At 43.5% G+C, this 24,765-nt stretch overlaps 1 long non-coding RNA gene across 9 annotated transcripts; it reads right to left on the bottom strand.

Annotated features, from left to right (window-relative positions):
- Positions 1 to 6,128: 6,128 nt before the first annotated feature.
- Positions 6,129 to 18,190, bottom strand: LOC119323487. 9 transcript variants are annotated; one of them, XR_005156320.1, is made up of 13 exons: positions 17,632 to 18,190; positions 16,917 to 17,044; positions 16,175 to 16,295; positions 15,657 to 16,000; positions 14,395 to 14,530; positions 13,708 to 13,840; positions 12,799 to 12,949; positions 10,191 to 11,438; positions 9,437 to 9,541; positions 7,895 to 8,070; positions 6,917 to 7,190; positions 6,692 to 6,797; positions 6,129 to 6,596 (listed from the first exon to the last, which is right to left on the bottom strand). It is a non-coding gene; the product is annotated as an uncharacterized LOC119323487 (long non-coding RNA). The 9 variants fall into 9 exon arrangements; XR_005156319.1 differs by having other exon boundaries at positions 7,895 to 8,034; XR_005156316.1 differs by having other exon boundaries at positions 7,895 to 8,021.
- Between the last annotated feature and the right edge of the window lie 6,575 nt (positions 18,191 to 24,765).

Raw genomic sequence — 24,765 nt, 5'->3', positions numbered from 1 at the left:
GTACCTAGAAATGATTTTTGGAAAAAATAAATAGCAAACTATGAGGCACCTACAGTTCAAATTTGACCCGCTTCCACCTGAATCGGCGGGAATTTGTCTTTTTCACCAGAGGTGGATCAAAACTTTTTTCACCCAACCATTTTGTCAATTGTGCATTAAATATGTCCTAGTATTTTATAAAATTGATTTAGTCCATTTTTGCAACAATTAGTTGGTAGGTCCTTCACAAAAAAACCTCCTTTTGGGCACTCGGAAAATGAAAAATGAATTTTCCGTGCAAAGAAAATGAAAACTTCCTTAGACAACATTGTTTGGAATTCCAAGATGCACCCTTGTGCATAATATGAGATCATTTAAACAAACTATGCCATTCCAAAATGCACCCTTGTGCCAAAAACACAAGAGAAACAAATAGAAAAACACAACTACATAAGCTTGAAAAAGTATTTGATGTGCTCCACATGTGCTATGATTGTGAATTATAAAATTGATGTGCTCCAAATTTGCAACCAATATTTGCTAGGTTCTTTATAAAAATATCATTTTGGACACTCGAAAAATGATTCTCTTACAAAAAACTCATATCTTAGAGCACTTTTTTTAATGATATTAACAATATTCCAAGTTTGTTATTTTTACTGAAAAGTAGTTCATATTTGGTGACACAGTGCGAAGGTTTTTTATTTCCATATTTTTATAAATTTCTTAGGTAGTCAAATAACAGACATGATTCAAAATCTTATTTTCAATCGATTATGACCAATTTAAATGGTCTTAACATCATCAAAGGGGATACTCTGTTCTGATTGGTCTAAAATCAGCTCATGCGGATCATGGCTTAAGCACCGTCGGATGCGCCCGGATCCAACGGCAGCCCCCCTCCCCTCGTCTCTCTCACCCCCTCCCGAATCACCCTCGTCCTCGTCCACGCACCCACCCACCCACGAAACCCTTCTCCCAATCGCCGCCGCCGCCTAGATCCAATCCAAGTCAGAGCCCCCGGCCTCCTCCCTCCATTCCTGCGCGCGTCGGCCACCTCCCTCCGGCGGAGCTCGACCCCCACCCCCCAAGCGTCGCTGCGCCATCCTCTCCCGCGCCCCTCGATCCCAGATCCCCATCTCCAAGTCACCCTCTCCCTCCCTCAGATCTCGATCCGCCGCCGCCCACCATCGACGACCCTCACCATAGACGAGATCGAGCTCCTCCCTCCCTCCCGTTCTCCCCTAGCCTTATCCACTCCGAGCCAACCAACCACCCACAGAGAGTTCCATGGTTGGTTTAGGGTAGCGCCAGAGATGTTGTGGTCCAGATCGCGAGGTGGTGACCCGGCGGCCGAAGAGCGGACTGCTGGGTGTCGCTCCGGCTGCTCTCTCTCCGTCAGCGCCACTCCACCGCCCCACGGTGGTGACCCAAAGCCAGCGCCGACGGACGGCGCGGTCCGCGATGCGTCCACGGGAGTCGACATCCAGGACCGAGGACGCGGGCTGCACAGGCATGACATTCCGGTGGAGGTGAGCCGGCCCACGGCAGCCGATGGGTTTGAGGAGGCGAGCGTGGCGCGCGACGGGTACCACCTGCTTCCTCCGCTGCCGCGCCACCCGTTGCTGATGCGGGGTCAGATGGCGTCTGCGCGGGTAGGGTCCGGGCAGTCGGCAGCGTTCTGCCTCCCAGCGGTGAACGGGCTGGTGGCGTCAGCACCGACTGGAGGGCGAGCAGGCGGCGGCTCGCCATCAAGGTCACCCCACCCCCTCTTCGATCTGCTCTTCCTCCTTTCCCTTCCCTTCCCTAATGCGCGCCATTTTCTTCCTCATGCAGGCAGGAGGCCGGCAACACGGTGGTGATGACACCAGCGTTCAGCGCGGACAATCCCTGCTCGATTCGGCCAGGCTCGAGATACACCCATCCCTCGGCTGTGCTGCTTTTCCCCGACTTAGGTAAGGCACTCAAAGCCGTCTTCCACTCTCTCTGCTCGAGCTCGCCAGGCACACCTAACTAGACTACATCAAGAAGGTCCTCGGCGAGCAGGAGCAGCACATGGTCAATTGCTTAGGCCAAGACATCTTACACTGTTTGCCTAGCTAGGTGTAGAACACATTGCTAATTGTGTGCAAGTTCAGTAAAATATTGCTGGATCTGCTGGACTGAACTGCATCCACGTACATAATCAAGACAAACCCTTGACCGCCCACAGAAGAAGTGCGAAAAAATTACATGAACAACCCAGATCCAGTGACACATTGCATTACGCCAGTCTCGATGTGCAATCATATAATATACTCCAATCATCACACGGTACACTGCAAAATGGTCTATACTCTTTTCTGAACTAGGGGACTCTGACTGAAGTGGGCTAACTGAAACCGATTTCCGTTGCCATCATACAACATGTGGTCTATACTCTTTTCTGAACTCAGTGACTCAGACTGAAGTGGTGCTAACTGAAACTGATTTCCACTATGTTTCAGGCGCTGAGCAACGGGAGATATAAGAGAGTGTGGCACCGCACTGTGGTGAACTCGGACAGGCCGAGGATGTCCATCACCTCCTTCCTCTGCGCCATGGTGCTGCTTCTCCCCGACTTAGGTAAGGCAATCAAAGCCGCCATGGGCACACCCTCTTGTCTTAGGTTTCGTCTGGTTAACCATCGGTGTTAATTACTGCTGCTCATGAGCCTTGTAGTATCGTTAGTGATTCTGGGAATTTATGTACTGATGTGCTGCTACTTTTGGAATTATTACCTGGTGTATGTCTGAACAGTACTGATGCGTTTGCAGTGCGTGAGTGTTTTTCTTTTTCTTTTTTGACATCTTGTTTGTGGTGCCTGAATCTATACTGCTCTGCTTGGTTATCGTATAGTCTAGTATAGTATATATCCATTTGCTGTTACTGGATTCCATGTCTAGTGTTTTTTACTGTTCAGATGCTTTCATCCATTCCGGCTGTACTTTATGTGCATACTTATTCTACTAGCAAATTCTCTGTAAGAAGTAGTTCAGGCTGCTGTGATGCGAAAATGAGACATATGTGGCATTGCCATTTTTTAAGCTTGCATGTTGTAGCTAATTTACCTGTTGATCAAATATACACATCCATATCCCTGCAAGTAATATTTACATCCCTGCATATATCTGCATATCATCCATTGTGATCGTACTTTATGTGCATAGTTAGCATGTCCATATAGTGGCACCACCGCAGCAGCAGGTAGCATGTCCATATCCACCTCCCTCTCCCTCTGCTCCCAATCCTTTTTATTAGAATATATTGTGTACATTCTGAACCCCATAATGTGACACAAGTATATGCACATGCTATGGTTTAAGTGTTGCTAGTGTATGGTAAATAGGTTGAGCACCCACCGCTATTTGATGCTATTTTGTTTACGATTCTGTTCCTCTATGCATGTAATCTCCAGATCATGCTCAAGCATACACACATGATTGATTTGCATGGAATGATTACTACTAACTAAAGAAGGAAGCAGACTTCTTCACATAAAGGAAGACGTCTATTTTAGTAATATAAACAAATAAAAAAAGATTGTTTGCATACAATTAGATCATTCTCACTTATTAGTTGATGAGTTCAAAGTATGTAGAATTTTTAGTTCTCTGGTTATATTATAGTCAAAATTATACTGTGTGCATGATTTTATCCATTGCTAGTACTATGGATAGAGCTTTGTGTGTAATCTGGAGTTGTTCATGTTATTGTTCTATCCATTTTATTGTTCTATCCATTTTATTATACTGTGTGCATGATTGTTCCATTGTTGTTGCATGATTTTATCCACTGTTCACTCCAAACTGGGAGCTTGTTCTATATTATTCTATAATGAATCAGCTAATAATCTGGAGTTGTTCTTGTTATTGATTGCTGGTACTATGGATAGAGCTTTATGTGTTTATCATTCTATAATGAATTGTCCTTTACTCCATTTTACTCCAGTTTTTCTAATTCTTAGCTGATTCATGTAACAGGGCGATCATGGAAGGCATGCAGTCGTTCTGTTAGCCCAGTCCTGACTATGGTCGTCCAGTGAGTCCGGCATTTGATCTCTATCGAAGGATCTCCATGTTGAAGAAGAAAACACTTGTAGATCTTGTAACATTACTTGGAGAGCTTGTAAAGTACTGTAGAGCTTTGCATTTGTAGAGTTTGCAAAGCATTGTATATGTTGAGCTTGTATTATGTGTCATTTGTAGAGCTTGTAGTGAATCTGGCTATGGTTATTTGAATTATTATGTGTGCTTTCTGCTTGCCTATTTAAATACCGGTTATTTTCTTACTATGAAATTCAAATATAATGTCAAATTGAAATATGAAGAATCTGAGCCTAATAGCTGGGACCCATTTATCAGAACCTGACAAGTGGGACTTGTTTGACTAATGGACCCATTTCATAAAAAAAAAAACTAAAACTGATGGTACAAAAAGGCCTTGGCCCAGAAAATAAAAAGGCCGAATTGTAGGGCTTGGCCCGTGTAGTTCACCAAAATTAATATGAGAAAAAAAACACAAATAGGCCGAATTAATGGGCTAGGCCCATGTAGAAAACCGAATTGGACCGGGCTGAATCTTATGCCACATCAGCTTGCCACGCCGTATGCCTACGTGGCCTGGGGAGGTTGTTAGTGACCAAAACGCCACAGTAGGAATATTTTGGTCGTAAACGTCTTTGACCATTCCAGAAGAAAGGTCACTATAGTCAGTTTACGACGCCCAGCTTTTGACCTTCTGTTTTTTGTCACAAAAAGGTCATAAATGGAAATTTGTGACCTTTCAGTGACCAATAGTGGTGGTCATAAGTTGACATATTTCTTGTAGTGCTTGCTGGGCAGCTACGCCACATGCATCACCCTGCCCTACACCAGACCAAGTGGCATGTGCTGCAGGCAACAACAACAAGAACAAAGATGTTCATCATTCTCACTACATGTATAGTTGAGAGCGTAGAAAGAAATTTATTTTGCCATGCTAAAAGGGCATTTCCGGGTAAATTCTATTACGAAGGACATCAAAATAAGTACACGATTAGATATCAAACAGTGAAGAGGCATTGGCATAACAGGTTAAAAAAATTCCATAATGCAGTCACACTGTCACAGTGTGTCACTCAAGAATTAGAACTCCACTGCCCTATCATGTTGGTGCTTTTTCAACCAAAAATACTACAGGTATCAGTGTTCTTTATCAAAACTAGTTTCAAAATGCAGATGGAATCTAGTTGATCGATGGTGATAGTAACTAACTGAACATGACACCATCGCAGTACCAAATATAGCAACAAGACAAGTGCAAGCCCTGCTACCCTTAGCTTGGTTACGCGCTTATTCCATTGAGCTAATTTATTAATATGTGTTCTATATAGTACAAATACGAACTGCAGCTAATCAAACTGGTACTTTTTGAACCAAAAATGCAAGGGAAAAAAACCAGTGTTCTGACCCGAACTTATTTCAAACTGTAGATGAACTGTTCATCAATGGTGACCGTAACCAAATAAACATGACGCGATAGCAGTACCAAAAATAGCGCCAAGACAAGAGCAAGCTCCTGCTCTGCTTCGCTCGATATGGGACTTACTCAATGAAGCTAATGCAATGCGTGTTCGATTTAGCAGATGGGGAAGTTCCCATTTCGTCCAACTACGTGACAAGATAACAAACAAAGACCAAATCATATAATTTTGCTCCATAGTCGAGAGACAACATTTAATTTGTCAAAGGGCTTAGATTTCACATTTTCAATCCAACTAAGCCCTTGACTGCCAAAAATCCTTACCATTTTGAAATAATCAATTGGGCCAGCTCATAGGGACAAAAATTTAGCAAGCTCACATAATTGTGGTGGCCAGAAGAAAACCACCGGAGATCTGAACACTGAATCAACATTCAAAATTTGGCAGACTATCTCAGTGAGAAAGAGGGAGGGAGATCAAGGGCTCACCTAAACCAAGAAGAGGTGACGACAACTGCAACGGTTGCGCAAGCCAAGGTTATGGAAGATTAGACAACCACAAAGAATAAGCTAATGTTCTTTTTCTGAAAAGAAGAGGGAACATGATGAAGCTTAAGCAATCATAATAGCGACCAAATCAAAATTAAAACAGTAGCTATGTTTGGGAATTGAACACAAATAAACATCTCAGGACTATAAATCAGTTATCATTCACTATACAATAGCACCTAGAAGCAACCAACTTTGGTGTGGCAGTTTTTCACCGAACTCTAAAAAACAGGAGATAAAACCAAGTGTAGTGCCATATTATTGACAGTTAGAACATGGACCTAAAATATAGTGGCGCCAAGTGTTTTCATGTCCATCTAAGAGCATCAAATATATGTAAATGGGCCATAGACCTTATTTGCAAGAACACGCACACACCGCCAGGGTAGGTACGCCAAACCATGAACAAAGCAAGAGTTTCAAACTTCCAGTTTTGTTACAAACAGCCGGGGGCGAGTCTGCCATTCATTCACAATGGTAGCTGGCTAAGTACCCGCTGCATGATCTTGGGGAACCTGGAGAGCAATCAGCGGCGCCTCCAGCATGTGGAGGCCGGCCTGATTGGCAAGGCTGGACACAGGAGCAGCCTAAAATTGTAGCAAACCAAGCATTTTTTGTTAGGCCCACACAATGCCAACATGAATATATGTGATGTGACAGGATGATCAAGCATGCAACCGACCTTCAGGGGGCAACACATGATTGAACCTGAGTGTTGTCACAGCGCTTTCAGGGATGAGTCTGCGTTATGAGACTCCGTGCAAAGGAGTTCCGCTCCAGTGAGAAACCTAGATGTTTTTCACGCAACCAAATTACTTCTCTATTGTGATACAATGGAATAGCTACTAACTTGAAATGTATAAATGGCAACCATCTTCGGAATGGAAGAAAAAGGAGATAACCTTACCTTTAGCTCCTGCCGATCCACCTTGACCTCCATCTTGACCTCCAGGAGATAAAGGTAGAACAGTAGCGTGCCAAGTATGAGGCATGAATGAATGAATTACCCTGAACAGTGTTGGGAATGTCAACATCCATCTTGACCTCCAGGAGATAAAGGTAGAACAGTAGCGTGCCAAGGCCGCCAGCAGCATGGAGGTCGTTCATGCCCATGTAGGTGATGTTGGCCACTGTCATCGGGATGCCATGGCCCTGCACATCCAGCTCCTTTGCAATCACTTCTGTTAATCAAAAAGGGAACACTTGTAGTTACCAATCATGAAAAGAACGTAGCAGTATCGGAGGAACAGAAATATAATAGGTGAATTGAATCTCCAGAAAAATGTTTAATAGCTCTGGCTATTTTCTTCGTATTTGGAAGCTTTCTAACCAGGACACAGTGATTATTATCTTCCCCCATTAATACCGGAATTCCAATAAGTAAATGTGTTTCTAAAAGCTAGTACTCCCATCTTTCCCCATTCCCTTTACATGCAAGCACAGAACACCCATAAAATGGATCAGCCATAAAAAACACAAAAGGAGATGATTTTTATTTGGTAACAAAAATACAATGTCTTTCTTCATATTTATATTTCCGGGAAAAAAAGTTTGGACACTTTCCAACAAAGAAACTGTGATCACTATCTTTCCCCATCAATACCAAGATTTCTAAAAGCTACAACTCCTATCTTTCTCCATCTCCTTTACATACATACACAGTACACCCATACGATGGATCAGCAAATAGGAAGCACAAAAGAAGATGATTTGATTGGGTTTCCCAATTCAAGCAAATATAAGAATGATCCAGTCAATAACTCATTCATGCACAATGTTTGGAACACATAAATTATCTCATTCGTGTACAAAAAAAATCATCACAGCTCGGTGGCCATGGTTACACGGAGCATGAGGGTGACCAGAGGAGGAACCAGTGGCTTACCTATGCCAGATGCGTCAGAGTGAGCGTCGGATAAGGAGAGATCCCATGCAATGATAAATCCGGTCGGGGTTGGTAGATATGGCGGTAGAAACCATTATGGATGGGCCGCTTCAGATCTGTAGGGATGCTGATGTCGTCGTCTGCAATTAGAATAGTCGCAGAAACAAGCAGTGGTACTAACAAGGAAATCAGTGATGAAATTGAACACAACACAAAGAAAGGGCAAACAACTTAATCAAAATTCATCCCGGTTCTACCAAACGATGCAAAACGAATTCAAACAAAGGTGAAGAGCAACGTGAGAGAGAGCAGGTTGTTCAAGTTTAACCCACTCATCCAACCTCCTGTTGACTGTGAATTGAGAACATTTAAATATGGATCAATAAACACAAATAGGTCAACAAACTAAACAAGCCGGATAACAACACAAAGTCAACTCATTTCTGTACAGGCGCCATTCTGCGAGCCCTCCATAGAATACGTGGTGACTTTGATCTCCAGAAAACAGTTTAATGGCTCAGCAATTTTCTTCGTATTTGGACGCTTTCTATCTAAATCTAATCGATCAAATCGGCAACTAAATATATTGCACAAACCAGAAATGTTCACCTAAGTCAACATATGGTACTGTCAACATATGGTACTCTGTCCACTCAGAAAAAATTTAAATATATGCATGATAGCAGAAATTGCTTGTCGAAGTTACGGTGTGGAGCGTGCTAATGTCCAAACAGCACTTGTGAATTAGAGGGAGTGATGTCATTGAGGGTGTGTTTATATCTTTTGCCGTCAATGCCGAGCTAACCAAGGCTTATGAGCTACAGCCTACGTGGGCAAAGCCAGCTATTTGGTTCAGCTACCAATCTCCTTGGTTAAGCACAATTCCAGTGGCAGTTACCTTGATTTCTTTCTTCCACTCATTTATTACCAACGGAGAGCCAAATTGGCCCTCCTGCTGGGGCAAGGCTTTTCTAGCATGTGCAGGCTAGATGGAATTGCCAGGTTAGTTTAGCTTTTACCAAACAGATTTCCTTGCTAAGCAAGCTAACACTACAATTGCTTAGGATCCAAAGACACCCTAACAGGCAGCCATGACTTCAGATTTCTAAAGATGACCTTCCTTTGACAATGAGAAATATATGTGGTGGAGACAGGGGTTCGTGTTCTTGCTTAATGCAGTTCCTTGCAGAAAATAGTTGCAGTTAATTTAGATACAAGGACTAACAGAAGGGTGAAAAACTAGGAGTTGGTTTGGTACTCTCGGAAATTCCACATGAAACCTTCAAGTAGTGAGAGAAAATTCACATGTCCAAACACAAAACTTGTATCTAAATAACAGAAGTGATGTCTACTGGTACATGTAAAATCAAGATACAAGGGCCGAGAGAGACAGACAAGGTGTAAACCGGTTCACAAGTTGCAAGTTAGCAATGCCTATCTCACAAACACGGAACTGACAATACAGTAAAAATAATAAGTGCAAGCGCACAATGTGCCTCTGAAGCTGTTCTTTGTGCTTAAAGTGGGGAAGGAGAGAAATACCAGGTATCTATCTCATATTTCCCAAGTTCTATCTTCACTATTTTCACCTTTGTGAACTCTTCAAGCTCCCACAAACAAAGCAGCATCAAGCTCCTCATGACCTTGCTACAAGGGAAATTGAGATACAAGTGGAAGATTAGTTTCAGCCTTCATCTTAACAAAGAAGATATAATTTTCAGTACAAGACAATGAAGGAATCTAATTTTGTGAGTATGCAAAGCAATTCTCCAATCTCAGAACATAGTGGATACTAGGGATCAAGCCCTAACAAGACTAACTCGATTACAAAATCCAATTAATAGCACACAAAAATATGGGAAAGCCTATCAAGATTATGTGAGCAAACTTATACTTATAGTTGTTAGCTTAAAACAAGATTATGTTGTGTTCCGGATTGCCAGAAATATAAGAAAATAGAGTCACTTTACAGATGTGAGCACGCTAATTAGAAATTACATCTCTGTTTTTTTCTCAATGTGTCAAAGGCAATATTTTTCTGTTGCTCATTTTAATTAATTCTCAACTTTTGGGAACTCTAAACAGTTAGCCAAAGTAGATACATCATCATTCATGTTCCCACAGAAAAAGCAAAATGGCCTTAGTTTAATAAAGAAAAGAAAGATATAAAAAAATCAATGCATTGCCAAAGAGTATTATCAAGAATGAGGCTTTACAATAGTAGGGGAACAGTATGAAATCCACACACAGCAAAACACAAGGCCTAGGAACTGAAAGGCATGAATGAATGAATTACCCTGAACGGTGTCGGGCATGCCAGCATCCATCTTGACCTCCCAAGGGAGATACAAGTAGACCGGTAGGATGCCAAGGCCGCCAGCATCATGGAGGGCGTTCATACCAAAAAGGGGACATTTTTCATTACCAGTCATGAAAAGAATGTAGAAGTATCAAGGGAACAGAAATACAATACGTTACTCCTGACCTTAATGTCCAGAAAAATGTTTAATAGCTCTGCCTATTTTTCTACATTTTTGCAAGCTTTATAACCAGGACACACTGATCATTATCTCCCCTCCATCAATATCAGAATTTCAAAAGGTCGGTGTATTTCTAGAAGCTAGTACTCCCATCTTTCTCCATCTCCTTTACATACATGAATAGTACACCCATACAATGAATCAGCCATAAAAATACACAAAACGTGAGAATTTTATTTGTTTCCAGAAATACATCTCTCTTTTTTTTCCTCTATGTGTCAAAGCCTATATTTTTTTCTGTTGCTCAATTTAGTTCATTCTCAACTTTTGGGAACTCAAAACAGTCAGCCAAAGCAGATACATCATCGTTCTTGTTCCCACAGGAAAAGGATATTTGACCTTAGTTTAACAAAGAAAAGAAAGATATACAAAATCAATGCATTGCCAAACATTATTATCATGAATGATTCTTTACAGTAGTAGGGGAACAATATGATATCCATAAAAAACACAAAAGGAGATATTTTTATTTGGTTCTAGAAATATAATGTTTTCATCATATTTATATTTTCAGAAAAAGGTTAAATAGCGCTGCCTACTTTCTAACCAGGAAAAGGTGATCATTATATTTCCCCCATCAATACCAGGATTTCTAAAAGCCAATTCTATATAAAGCTACAACCCACATCTTTCTCCATCTCCTTAACATACACAGTACACCCATACAATGGATCAGCAAACAAAAGGCACAAAAGGAAATTTTATTTGGCTTCCAAATTCAAGCAAATATAAAATGATCCGTTACAAAATTTATTCGTGCACACTATTCGGAACTCAGAAATTATCTCATTCGTGTACAAAAAATTGGCTCTGTGGCCTTGGGCACAGAAAGAACGAAAGAGAGCAGAGGAGGAACCAGTGGCTTACCTATGCCAGACGTCGGAGTGACCGCTGGATAAGGAGAGATCCCATATATTGATAAATCCAGTCAGGGTTGTAGATATGGCGGTAGAAACCATTAGGGATGGGCACCTTCACATCTGTAGGGATGCTGTTATTGTGTTCTGCAATTATACTAGTTGCAGTAAATAAGCAGTGGTACTAACAAGGAAACCGATGATGAACTTGACCGCAAAAAAAAGGCAAACAACTCAAACAAAATTTGTCCCTGTTCTACCAAAGGAGGCAAAACAAATTCAAATAAACATGGAGAACAGAGTGAGAGAGAAGAGGTTGTTCAAGTTTAACCCACTCATCCAACATCCTATTGACTGCGAATTCAGAACATTTAGATAAGGATCAATAAATATGAATAAGTCAATTAGCTAAAACAAGTTGGATAACACTTAAGTTAGCTCACTCATGTATAGGCACCATTCTGCAACCCCTCCAAACAATAGGTGCTTTAATCTCCAGGAAAAGGTTTAGTGGCTCTGCCTACTTTCTTTGTATTTGGACGATTTCTAACAAGGAAACGCTGATTATCATGTTTCCCCCATCAATACCAGGATTTCTAAAAGCTAGTTTTTTTCCATAAAGCTATTACTCCCATCTTTCCTCCATCTGCTTTTCATATATTACAATGCATCAGCCAAAAGAAAACACAAAAGATATGATTTTATTTGGTTCCCCAATACAACAAAAATAAAGACAGCTAAGGCATCATCCAGAAGCCTTGAATTGTCAACATGAAACTTAAACATGTCATCCTAGTGTCCATTAACTAATCTCTTCAAAAGATGATCAAGTACATGTAACAATAACAGGGTATTGTTCAACTGACTAAGCAGACACAGTGAGAGAGTATTGCATGGCTAAACAATCAGAAAGTAGAGTTTATTAGCAACATCAACTATCACAAAGCATGCATGTTTGGCTAGATGACCGCCCCATAATATGGATATGCCTCAATCAACAAATACTGATATTTAAATAAGTATAAACAATTTAAAAAAATCATCAACATGAAAAGAAAGACAATGCAACTAGACATCCCATCCACGGGCAGTGTTTGCCATACAAAATGACAAGTGCAAACCTATACAGCATAGTAGTTCATTTAAGACAAGATTGTATTGTTTTCCTGATTGCCAGTATTACATGAAGGCTGGAGAATAGATACACTGCATATCAGAAATCCTAATTGCAGAATGGCATCTTGTGTGTGAGAGCTGAATGCAAAGGGGGGAAACACAAATTTTGTTGTTGCTGGAGACCAGAAAAAATGACCTTGCGGTTGGATGCAAGTGTCATGGGCATTGACCTAGTTCTAGGAATCAAACAATCAAGAGAAATGCATCACACATGGGGACACAACATGAGACTCATGTATATCACGAGAGCCAAAAACCAGAGAAACATGCCATGGCACGATGGCCAGCACACAAGCACGCGCTTAAGAGAGCAGAGCGGGGAGGGGCTTACCCACGCCGGAGTGGAAGAAGAAGTGCAGGGATTGGTGGAGGCAATGCAAAACACAGTATAGGAAGCCCCCTCATCCTCCTCCTCCTCTCCCGGTGTGCGTTATGCTTGTCATCCTTGTAAACCAGCACATGGACGGCAATCTCTTGTGCACCTGCGTGAGGAAACAACATCAGTGAAGAAGATCAACTGGAAACAAACCAAAATGCATGTTTAACAATGCAAACAAATAGGCACACAGATAGGTATGACTCCATGGCCGTCACACAGCATGTAATTCTTCAAGAAAAACACATATTTAACAGTCCAAAGAAGAAAATGGCTGTCCAATAGACCAACACACACATGTATAACATGAAGGTATCACCTCCAACAGGTGTTAGCATGTATAACATGAGTTGACTTCATCCTGAGCTTCGACGCGTCAAGGAAACCCCGCGCAAGCATGAACAGAGAACATTTAAAAAGCCTAATACACACACACACACACACACACTTGAACACGCCTAGAGTAATTAAGAACGCAAAAATATTATGAAGACCAACATCACAAATAGCAGTGGCCCAATGGAAGGCACACAACACATTAGTATCAATGAAAAAACACATGATTTTCACAATGCAAAGGAGCAAAACATTTCTCCAATAGACCAACAGAAGCAACACACAAATCTTGTATAACCCGCACATGCTTAACACAAACATGTACCAGCCTGCTCAAATTGTTTGAAGCAAGAAAAATAAAAGCTCTAATGATTGATGGTATGTAGCACATAAATCATACATGTTTTTTTTTGGAGAAATCATCATACATGTTTTAACACGAAGGTTTAGCAGTCTATATGATAGTATGGTTTGAATCAAACACACGAACGATGGTTTGGATCGACAGAGAGGGGAAATGGTGCCCACCTGTACAGCAATCAGAACACGTGCGGAGGAAGCAGTGGAGGCAGGTTTGGTCTTGGGCGGCGGGGGCGGCCACTTCGAGCATCTTCCATCACGGTGGCGGTGCTTGTTGTCCTTGTGAACCAGCCGTACACAGCTATAAAGGAGAATAACAATATATTTCTCTAGTTAGAGAGAAGAAGTGACCACAATAGAACATCAAGTCATGATCTGCAACATAAACAGACCATAGATTCAGTTTATAGGATCCAACCATTAGTTGAAACGACCATGGTGTGGTTGGCTACTAAACAGTAATTAAGCATGGAAAAAACACTTTGATGATCAACATCACAAATAGAAGCGGCTCAATGGACGGCACACAACATGCAAGTATCAAACAAAAAAGACAATATTTAACAATGCAAAGGAGCAAACATTTCTCCAATAGACCAACGCAGGCAACACACAAATCTTGTATAATCAACAAATATTTAACACAAAGGTGCAATAGCCTGAGAAGCCTCCCATAGTTCTTCAATGCTCAAATTTGTTGAAGCAAGAAAAATAAATGCTTTAATGGTTGATGGTACATAACACATAAATCATACATGTTTTAACACGAAGGTGTAGCAGTCTGTATGGTAGCATGGTTTGAATCAAACACGCATACGGTGGTTTGGATCGACGAAGAGGGGAAATGGTGCTCACTTGTACAGCAAGCGAAACATGTACGGAGGAAGCATTGGAGGAGGCAGGTTGGTCTTGGGCGGAAGCATCCACTTCAAGCATCTTCCGTCACAGTGACGGTGCTTGTTGCCGTTGTGAACCAGCCGGCCATGCATAGCTATAAAGGAGAATAACAGTATATGTTCTTAGTAGAGAAGAAGTAGACCACAAAAGAACACTCATTTATGATCTGCAACATAAACAGACCATATATTCAGTCTAATGGATCCAACCATTAGTTGAAACAGAAGAGTGAATCATCAAGCACTAAATAATGCCCTGGAACTGTCATAAGTACAGGAAAAAGAGCATACAGTCCATGCTACACAGAAAACCAACAAATGAATTACTCCCTCCGTCCCATAATATAAGAGCGTTTTTGACACAACACTTGTGTCAAAAACGCTCTTATATTATGGGACGGAGGGACTAGTAATCATGGTGTACAATCAGTTAAGCCAACAATTACAGTTCTGAGCAAGCCTTAAACAAGATAGCACATGACAGTATGTGCAACATCAATAGTAAACCCTGGAAATTGGGGATTTTAGGTAAATTAAGCTTAAACAGGCAACTGGGTGCAATCAAGGCATCCAGAGACCATATAGAATGAGTCATTTGAACCTAAACAACACCCAAATGAGCCAATCGACCTCTAAAGGAGGATAACAGTATATGTTCTTATTAGAGAAGAAGTGGACCACAGTAGAACACTCATTTATGATCCGCAACATAAACAGACTATATATCCAGTCTGTAGGACCCAACCATTAGCTGAAATGATCGGGGAATGAATAAATAGTTTGCTAATATAAGCGTTAGAGCGAATCATGCTAGCAAGTACTCCCTCCGTTCCATGATTCTTGTCGTGGTTTTAGTTTGAAATTTGAACTAAAACCAAGACGAGAATTATGAAACAGAGGAGTATTAAATAATGCCCTAGTTACAACTACCATGAGTACTAGAACAAGAGCATAGAATCCATGCTAAACAGAAAACCAACAAACCCGGCAGTAATCATAGTGTACAATCAATTAAGCCTACAATAGCACATGACAGTATGTAGAACAGCAACAGTAATCCCTATAAATTGGGGATTTTTGGAATTTACAGTTGTAAACAGCACCCAAATGAGCCAATCGACCACAAAAGTTGCTAGCCCTAATTAGGCATAGTCGTGGCAAGAAGACCACAAACTAAGAGCAATTGGAGGTCAGGAATAGAGAAGGAGAGGGAGAGGGGACCTTGAAGAAGCTCCATGGCGTCGTCAATATCAGAGTTGCCCCCCAACCAAGGCGCACCCAGCCCTGTCCTGGAGCGGAGGAGCGGCGTCCGACCGCACGGCCGCGTCGTTGCCCGTGAAGAAGCATAGAGGCCACCTCCTCTCTCGGTGGAAGATGGCGGAGGAAGCAGCGACGGCCCCCGCCTCCTCTCCCGGCGCGATTGTGGAGAAGGCTGGGTCTTAGGTGGCGAAGGCGCTCACCTGACCCTGGAAGACCTCCGTCCCGATCGCCTTCAGCCGCGCTAGCGCAGATCTGAGAGCCATCTGACCTGGCCGTCAGCCGTGACAACGAGCCATGGGTGGCCACTGAAATTTGTTGAAGCAAGAAAAAGAAATGCTTTAATGATTGATGGCACATAGCACATAAATCACACATGTTTTAACTTTTAACACAAAGGTGTAGCAGTCTGTATGATAGCATGGTTTGAATCAACACACGAACGGTGGTTTGGATCGACAGAGAGGGGAAATGGTGCCCACCTGTACAGCAAGCGGAGCAAGTGCACAGGAGGCGGGTTTGGTCTTGGGCGGCGCATCCACTTCAAGCATCTTCCATTACAGTGGCGGTGCTTGCTGTCCTTGTGAACCAGCCCGTGCACAGCTGTAAAGGATAATAACAATATATGTTCTTGTTAGAGAAGAAGTGGACCATAACAGAACACTAAGTCATGATCTGCAACATAAACAGACCATATAGATTCAGTCTATAGGATCCAACCATTAGTTGAAACGACCATGGTGTAGTTGGCTACTAAACAGAATAGTGAATCATGCTAGCAAGTACTCATGGAACTACCATAAGTACTGGAAGGAAAGAAAAAAAAGCATGACTTAAACACGCCTAGAGTAATTAAGCACGGAAAAAAATACTTTGAAGATTAACATCACAATTAGCAGCGGCTTGATGGACGGCACACAGTAGATAAGTATCGAACATAAAACAGATGATTTAACAGCGCAAAGGAGCAAACATTTCTGCATTAACACAGGCAACACAAAAATCTTGTGTAACCAACCCATGTTTAACACAATGGTGCAGCAGCCTGGGAAGCCTCCCACAGTTCTTCAATGCTCAAATTTTTTGAAGCAAGAAAAATAAATGCTTTAATGATTGATGGTATGGTACACAGCAACTAAATGACACATGTCGGTATGATAGCATGGTTTGAATCAAACACATGAACGGTGGTTTGGATCGACAGAGAGAGGTAATGGTGCTCACCTCCTATACAGCAAGTGGAACACATGCGGAGGAGGCAGGTTTGGTCTTGGGGCGGCGGCGGCGGCCACTTCGAGCATCTTCCATCACGGTGGCGGTCCTTGCCGTCCTTGTGAACCAGTCGTGCATAGCTATAAAGGAGAATAACAATATATTTATCTAGTTGGAAAGAAGAAGTGACCACAATAGAACACCAAGTCATGATCTGCAACATAAACAGACCATAGATTCAGTCTATAGGATCCAACCATTAGTTGAAATGGCCATGGTGACAGAATAGTGAATCATGCCAGCAAGTACAGTATTAAATAATGCCCTGGAACTACCGTTTGTACTGGGGGAAAGAAAATCATATAGTCTATGCAAAACAGAACACCAACGAATCAATTAGTAATCATAGTGTCCAATCAATTAAGCCTACAATTAAAGTTATGAGCATGCCTGAAGCTATATACGTAGCACATGAGGTATGTAGAACAGCAACAGTAAACCCTAGGAATTTGGGGATTTTAGGAAAATTAAGCTCGAACAGACAATTGGGTGCAAGCAACTAGAGCATCCAGGGACCATATGGAATGAGCTATTTGACCCGAATCAACGCCCAATTGAGCCAATCGACCGGAAAAGTTGTGAAATCCTTACTGAACATAGTGATGGCAACGAACTTGGAGCAGTTGGATGTGAGTAATAGAGAAGGAGAGGGAGAGGGAGAGGAGACCTTGAAGAATCTCCATGGCATCGCCAAGATCGGAGTTGCCCCCCAACCGAGCCGCGCCCAGCCCTGTCCTGTCCAGTCCTCGCGCGGAGGAGCGGCGTCTGACCGCACGGCCGCGTGGTTGCCCGAGAAGATGCACACCGGCCGGCGCCCTTCTCTCTCGGTGAAATACGGCGGAGGAAGCAGTGACCTCCTCCCCCGTCGCGCGACGACAGGAGTGTGAAGAAGGCGTGGCCTTGGGCGGCGGAGGCGGAGGCGTTCACCTGGTCGTGGAGCACGGAGCAGCTCCGTCCCGGCCGCCGTCGGCCGCGCCAGTGCAGATCCGAGCGCCCTCGAATCCTTCATTGTCGAGGACGTGTCCGTCGGCCGCGAAGACGAGCAACCGCGGATCTGGGAGCGCCGCGGCATCCCCTGCTCGATCCGGAAGCAGGGCCGCCGAGGGAGAGGATGTGAGGTAAGGAGGAGAGGGTGGAGGCCGGTGGCGGAGCAGGGAGACGGTGGAGGGGAGGAGACGGTGGGCGAGAGGGAGAGGAAGAGGAAGAGGCGTTGGGTGCGAGAGGGAGAGGGAGAGAAAGAAGAGCGGCGGCGGTCGGGAGAGGAAGAGATGAGAGGGATTGGGTGCGGTGTGCTTCTCTTTTTTCCCTTTTCATTTTCAATTTTGAACTCTGGAAATTTCGGCCAAGCGAGGGGGCTAATTTCCAGATCGATGGCGCGGGTGGGAGCCAAAAATTGTGAAATTTTGTTTCTTTCGAGGGGGAGCGTCGTCTTTGTTGATTGATTGATTGATTGAGAGAGGATGTAAATTTCGGGATGGCGCTATGCTTTGTTGTGGTCTCGCATCACCGTCAGATTTGGTGGACTTATCGGCACCGTTCAAGATATACATGTTCCACTTTTTTTTAAAGATATACATGTTCCACTTTTTTTTAAAAGATATACATGCTCTTAGAGTAAAATAAAATGTAAAATTTGACGGATCTCAATGTGGATCAACGGTTCTCTACGTGGTCCGAGAACTAAGAGGTCCTAGGGGATTGAGAGTCAGTCACGACAAGATAACAAAACCACTAATGATGTAAAATATTCGAGTAACAAAACCACAAACTCAATCTAAGATGCAGTGTAAAAGATCCAATAATTGCATAAAGCTCATTGGAGAAGTAGATAATGCTTCCATACAAACAAAGCTAAAACAATAACATCCTTCCCCTCGTTGTTGGTTTCTCCATAGATAGATCTTGGTGACACGTAGGAAAATTTTAAATTTCTGCTACGTTCCCCAACAAGGTTATTTTGGGTTTGCTACGGTGCCCCTTGGTTAACTATCTCTCTCCGTCTTGAATTTTAGGGTGGGCTCATCCCTTAACTAATCATAAGCTTCCAACTAATCCCATTTGTAGTGTTCATAAAAACCAGTTCTAGCATTACTCATAAAATACTCCCTATTGCATCTTTTATTTTTGATATGGAGGGAGTACACAACTTCAAATCAACTATTGTTAGGACTGAAACTATCCTTGAATGCGTGACAGAAGATTGGGGTGACCCGATCATGCTTGCCACATTCTGATCGCAGTTCACACGCGCTGATTGAACATTGAGCAGCTCCGTCGCACTGATGGACACATGGAGGATGCTCATGGGTAACTAATATGGTTCCTAATTACTCATGACCCGAAAGAGAAGAGTTGCTTATGTAAAAGCAATATTTTCAATTTGACTTATCTTGCAGTGTCTTGTCTTGCACATACTCCGTTCCGTGCATGGTTCATCTTCGATTGATATGGCTAGGTTGTCGTTGCAAAGCATCGTAACAATTTCTCTCCACGCTTTAAAGGCATGTCCATTTGGTTGTCAAAAAGAAAAAGAAACAATTATCCCATTGTCTAAGAACTTTACTATTTGCTCTAAACTATACCATTGTATTATTAATTTCCTTGTGCAGTGTACAAAAAAAATGGTTTGCTCTTAGAGTAAAATAAAAAGTAAAAGTTGACGGATTTCAATTCTGAGAACTAAGAGATCCTAGGGGATGGAGAGTTAATCATGGCAAGATAACAAAACCACTAACGATGTAAAATATTCGAGTAACAAACCCGCAAACTCAATATAAGATGCAGTGCAAAAGATTTGATAATTGAATAAAGCTCATTGGAGAAGTAGATAGTGCTTCCATACAAACAAAGCTAAAACAATAACATCCCCTTGCTATTTTTTTAAAAGAACTACATGAATAATAAATCAATCAGTCTATACCCCTCGGGATTCCCAATAATTGCCTCGGTTAGAAAACGGCACACAAGCATGAATCCAGACACGGCAACGAACAGGCCTATCATACCCACGACATGTCCAATAACACGCAATGCTCGACCGGCAAAGGTTGCCGGGTGGAACTGTACGACGAGTAACATCAGGGTGAAAAAAATGGTGATGATAACAAGCTTGACAAGGATCGCGTAGCACAAACACGCACATCTGCTGCATTGCTCGGGCTCCGCGGCTGCGGCGAGTCCATCGGGATTAGGGAAGTCATCGGACGGTATACAAATCCTTTGTATCCATGTCCACATCTGAGGCCGGTCGGGTTGTGCTCGGACTTGGACGTCGCCGGCATCTCCGACTTCGATGTCGATCATCTCTATACCATCCATGGTGTCGCTCGATTGATCGGGGAGATGAAATCAGAGAGAAAAACAGCGCCGCCGCCCTGCTTTTCACCAGAAATCAGTATATACAATGGCGTGCTCGCATGTATATCCGGATGGTTCGTTGTATTACAAGTACCGGCCGGACTATTGAATTTTCTTTTCTTGGGGATGACCCTTTAGATTTAAACCGGCCGGGAGACAAATCCTAACAGACTGGGTGGGGTGGGGCCTCCTTACGCGCTGCTTGTCGCCATTTGTCACAAGATTTTCACGCACGTAAAATTTTCTCTCCTCCCTAATGCAAGGCCCAGCCCGGCGTACATGGCTTACGGAGGTACACTGCTTTTGCTTTGGCTTGCTTTTTTTTTTTTTGAGGGAATGCTTTGGCTTGCTTTGTTGCGTGTATGGATAGCTGCCATTGTGACGCTGACGCACGTATGTCGCTGCAGCCAGATGCCCCTTCCCGTTTCCTTTCAGGACCATATGGTCTGCCATGCATCTACGGGCGACGCGCGCATAGAAATAACGTGGCAGCCCTTAATTAATGGAAAATGTTAACGCCCACACGTGTGGGCCTTCAACACCCCGACCATACGCCTCCATCTCCGTTCGCTTCGGTACGCACGAATCTTGTAGCAAACAGGCCGGTTTTCGGTGTCACGTAGGACGAGTCTCGTGTGCGGTGTGCAAGTCAGTTCGCCCGCACGGTGGTTGCCATCCCGTGGTCAGCGGTTGCCACTCAGAGGCGTGCGGTGGAACTGCCATGCGCCTGCACGCCACGCTCCGACCGCGTTGACGTCAAACACGTCGCACACCCCTCCACCCTCTCCCTCACGGTTCCATTTTACTCACCTGCGACGCATTTACTGGCACAACCCACTCGCACTTGAAATCACTAGAGGAGAAGGCGAGAGGAGAAGGCGACGGCGGAGGCGGAACAATCGACGGTGTTCGCGGCCGTCGGTGGTGCTCGCCGGAGCGGAGCGGCTTCGCCGGAAGCCGTGCGGGTTGAAGGTAATGCTCGCTTCATCTCTCGCAACCACTTCATGCATTTTTTCCCCTTTCCCTCCCTGTTCGATTCCTAGATCGATTCATAGAGATTCTGGCGATTCAGCGGTGCGTCGGCGTTCCCGCCGGCGCCGAAGTTGTCTGGTAGCCGTTTTTTTTGTGGCACTGGGCAGTTTCGTCGCCGCCGCTGCTGCGACATCGTCGGTGCGGTTATGCCTGTTCCGAGGCACGCACTAGTCTTGCGCATGGATTTGGGAGGTGCCCCCCGGTTTGTTTTGATGCGCATTGGTTCGATTTTGTGTTTACAGTCAGTTCGTGCGAGAATTTTGAGGGTGATTTTGAAGTCGAAGTAGTTGCCATTGAAACCTAGATCTAGTTAGGTTTGGTTTTGAAACTGTAGAACGAGGCGAACTTGGCAGAATGGCTGAAATTGGCAGAGTGGCTGAACTTGGCAGAACGAGGCGAATTTTGTGTGGCAACTAAACTCCCTGAACAAATGTGATAGTTGCCACAAACGTGTTTTTCTTTGCGGCAACAAAATACTGAAAATGTCTGTCATAGTTGCCACATTCAAGCTTTCACACATGGCAACTAATTCTATTGAATGACTATGATAGTTGCCACACCCACGTTCTTCCATGTGGCAAACTGAATTTTGCTGAATTTATATGATAGTAACCAGAAACATGCTTTTTCATTGTGAGATCTAATTTTTTCTGAATTATTTGTTATAGTTTCCACACTTTGATAGTTGCCACAATCGGTAGTCAATGCAGTTTCGGCATCCAGCTGCACTGGACGGCAACTAATGTGCACATCGACTTTGCGTGTTTGCCACTTGGATTGTATAATCATGTGGCAAATAGAATGTGAACACAATGTCTGTTGCCACAATGCAGATATGACAGTGTGGCAAATTGGCTGCATAATATGGCAACCACATTTGCGCACCTATTGTGCCAGATGCCATATTATATCTGTTGCCACATCATGTCTGTTGCCATGTTACAGTCAGTACAATGTGGCATTTTCATTGTACTACGGACGCAATTTTTTCGTTTTGCCACACTGGCTTTTGTGATATGTGAACACACTGTGCCTGTTTTTTCAGGTTATCGATTCAGATGTGGTTTCATTGCTTTTTTTGTACTACAGTGGGCTAACATGGCAACTTCAACATTTTGTTTTAAAGTGCATTAATCAACGTGCTTACTTGTCACGTTTATGTTCTCGACAATCATATGGGGGAGGGAGGGGGGGCGCGCGTGTTCATGCTATATTTTTGCATTCACTAGTTGACATTTTCTGTTAGGTGGCAAATGCTTACCTCTTGCATTTACATTTCCCCTCTTAACAATTTGGTCTGTTCCTACATCAGCAGAATGGCTCGTGGCGATCATCAAAATGATGACGATGATTTCATGGATCCACCACAGCGTAACCGGGCAACTGGACGGAGAAAAGAGGGCGACGAGGTAACTGTCCACACACCCGCCCCATCTCCTCCCGATTTTTGTTATTGGTTGGCACCTATATCTTTTGTAGTCGTCTGTCATGAACTAAGTTCTCATGACATTGCAAAACATGGCAACAACTGATCACTTTTGTGTATGTTTTTTGCAGAAGAAGAAATGAATTCGCAACAGAGCCTCCCAAGAATGACTGACTGCATTGACTGACAAATTCAGCGATGATCAGAAGGGGGCTGCTGCTGAGATGGGCATGCAGTCTATGATGGTTGCCCGGTGCACGAACCTTGTCAACCCTGTATGCGACTGGCTTGGTGAGATCTACGAGCCTGCCTCCAGGGAATTCGTGATTCCTGGACGCGGAAGACTTCCGTTGAACGAGGAATCCGTGTTCTGCACTTTGGGTGTGCCTCGTGGACATATCAAAGTCCCGTACGAGGTCAATAATGAGATTGAGGAAGCTATGTTCGCCCGTTTATTTCCTGGATTGGAGTCCATGCCGAACACGTCTGTACTGGCAGATTCGCTGCAGGCCATGACGACGCACGGAGATGTTTTCAAGATTAAGCTACTCATGTACCTCATCTCAGCTGTTTTCGCGCCGACCACTTCCCTTCGCCCAAGCAACAAATGTTTCCCCATCCTGGTGAATGATCCATCCTTTCTACTTTATTTTCCTTCAATCTTATGGCTCCGATGTCACGTGTTAAGCTAATGACTGCAAGTGTTTTCGTTGTTATTTTCCGTTTGATTTCTGATGCGGCAAACTTTTTGCCCTGAAATTTTGTGTGGTGCAGGCGAATCTGAAAAATGTGAAGAACATGAACTGGTGTAAGTTTATTGCCGACTTTCTCCATGATGCTTTCAAAAACAAGATGTACCAGAAGGGTTGTCGACTGCATTTAATGGTATTTACTTTACCAGATCTCTGTGCGAACTCTTGTTTATAACACAGTTTTATTCATGCATGGCAACCCGATCATAACAAGATGGCAACTGCCATAATGACAATGTGGCAACTGCCATATTGACAATATGGCAACTGTCATACTGACAATGTGGCAACTGCCATCATATTATTAGCATGGCAACTGCTATCACAGTATGATGGCAACTGCCAGCACACTATGATGGCAACTAGCACATACATACTATCATTTGGATCATACATTATCCTGCTCTTTTTCCCAACAACTACAGTACCCATGATGGCAACTAACATTTTCTTTCGTTGTAAAACTGTTTTAAATCAGCTCATGTATGTCGACTGTCTTGATCTGTCCACCGTGGATTTCTCTGGGGTAGGAGGCCCGCCGCCTACGCACAAGTTTGTTGTTTCTGCGTGGACCATCAACGCTGTCAAGGCTGTGCTTGCCGCAGACAGGGCAACTGATACCACATATGGAAAACTACATGTTAGTTTTTGTTTTATCTCTTCACACGACATGCTTACAAATTTGACATGAGGCAACCGTCCGTGGTTTCTAAGGCATGCTTACAATTTCTTTTTGTTTTTCATAGCTGATGGCCAAGCATGCTATAGACTACAGCGTGTTTGGGGGGCCTCAAAAATTTGGAAAGTGGATGGACGTGCACTCAGCTCCGTCTTGCCCTTCTGAGGTAATCAAAATATTGACATCCATTGTTTGCCGTGGATTAGTTGTTGTTGTCCCGCAAGCGACTGCAATACGGGTTGTTGTTGATGCTTCTTGTTTTCGTGCACAGGCGAGGGCACCAGTTGAGCATCTAATTGGGCAGTTTGCATCCGGAATGACCGGCTTGCTCGGGAAGTTGGTTGAGGGGTGGACGTTCCTCAGTGCCTCTGACAGCGACGCGGTTGCGAGGCAGTTCACTTCATTTGTCCCAGAACGTACACATCGACCAACCGGTTGCCGTGACCGGTATGACTACAACAGTTCCCAAGAGCCCGGTGACACACAAGATGATGTAGATGGAGACGCTGGCCTCAGCAAGGATGACGACGATGACATGGATGATGTGCATCAGGA

The sequence above is a fragment of the Triticum dicoccoides genome, chromosome 6B, assembly GCF_002162155.2.
Source record: "Triticum dicoccoides isolate Atlit2015 ecotype Zavitan chromosome 6B, WEW_v2.0, whole genome shotgun sequence".
Classification (NCBI taxonomy): domain Eukaryota; kingdom Viridiplantae; phylum Streptophyta; class Magnoliopsida; order Poales; family Poaceae; genus Triticum; species Triticum dicoccoides.
The sequence above is the reverse complement of the archived record's forward strand: the minus strand, read 5'-3'. Positions and strand labels throughout refer to the sequence as shown.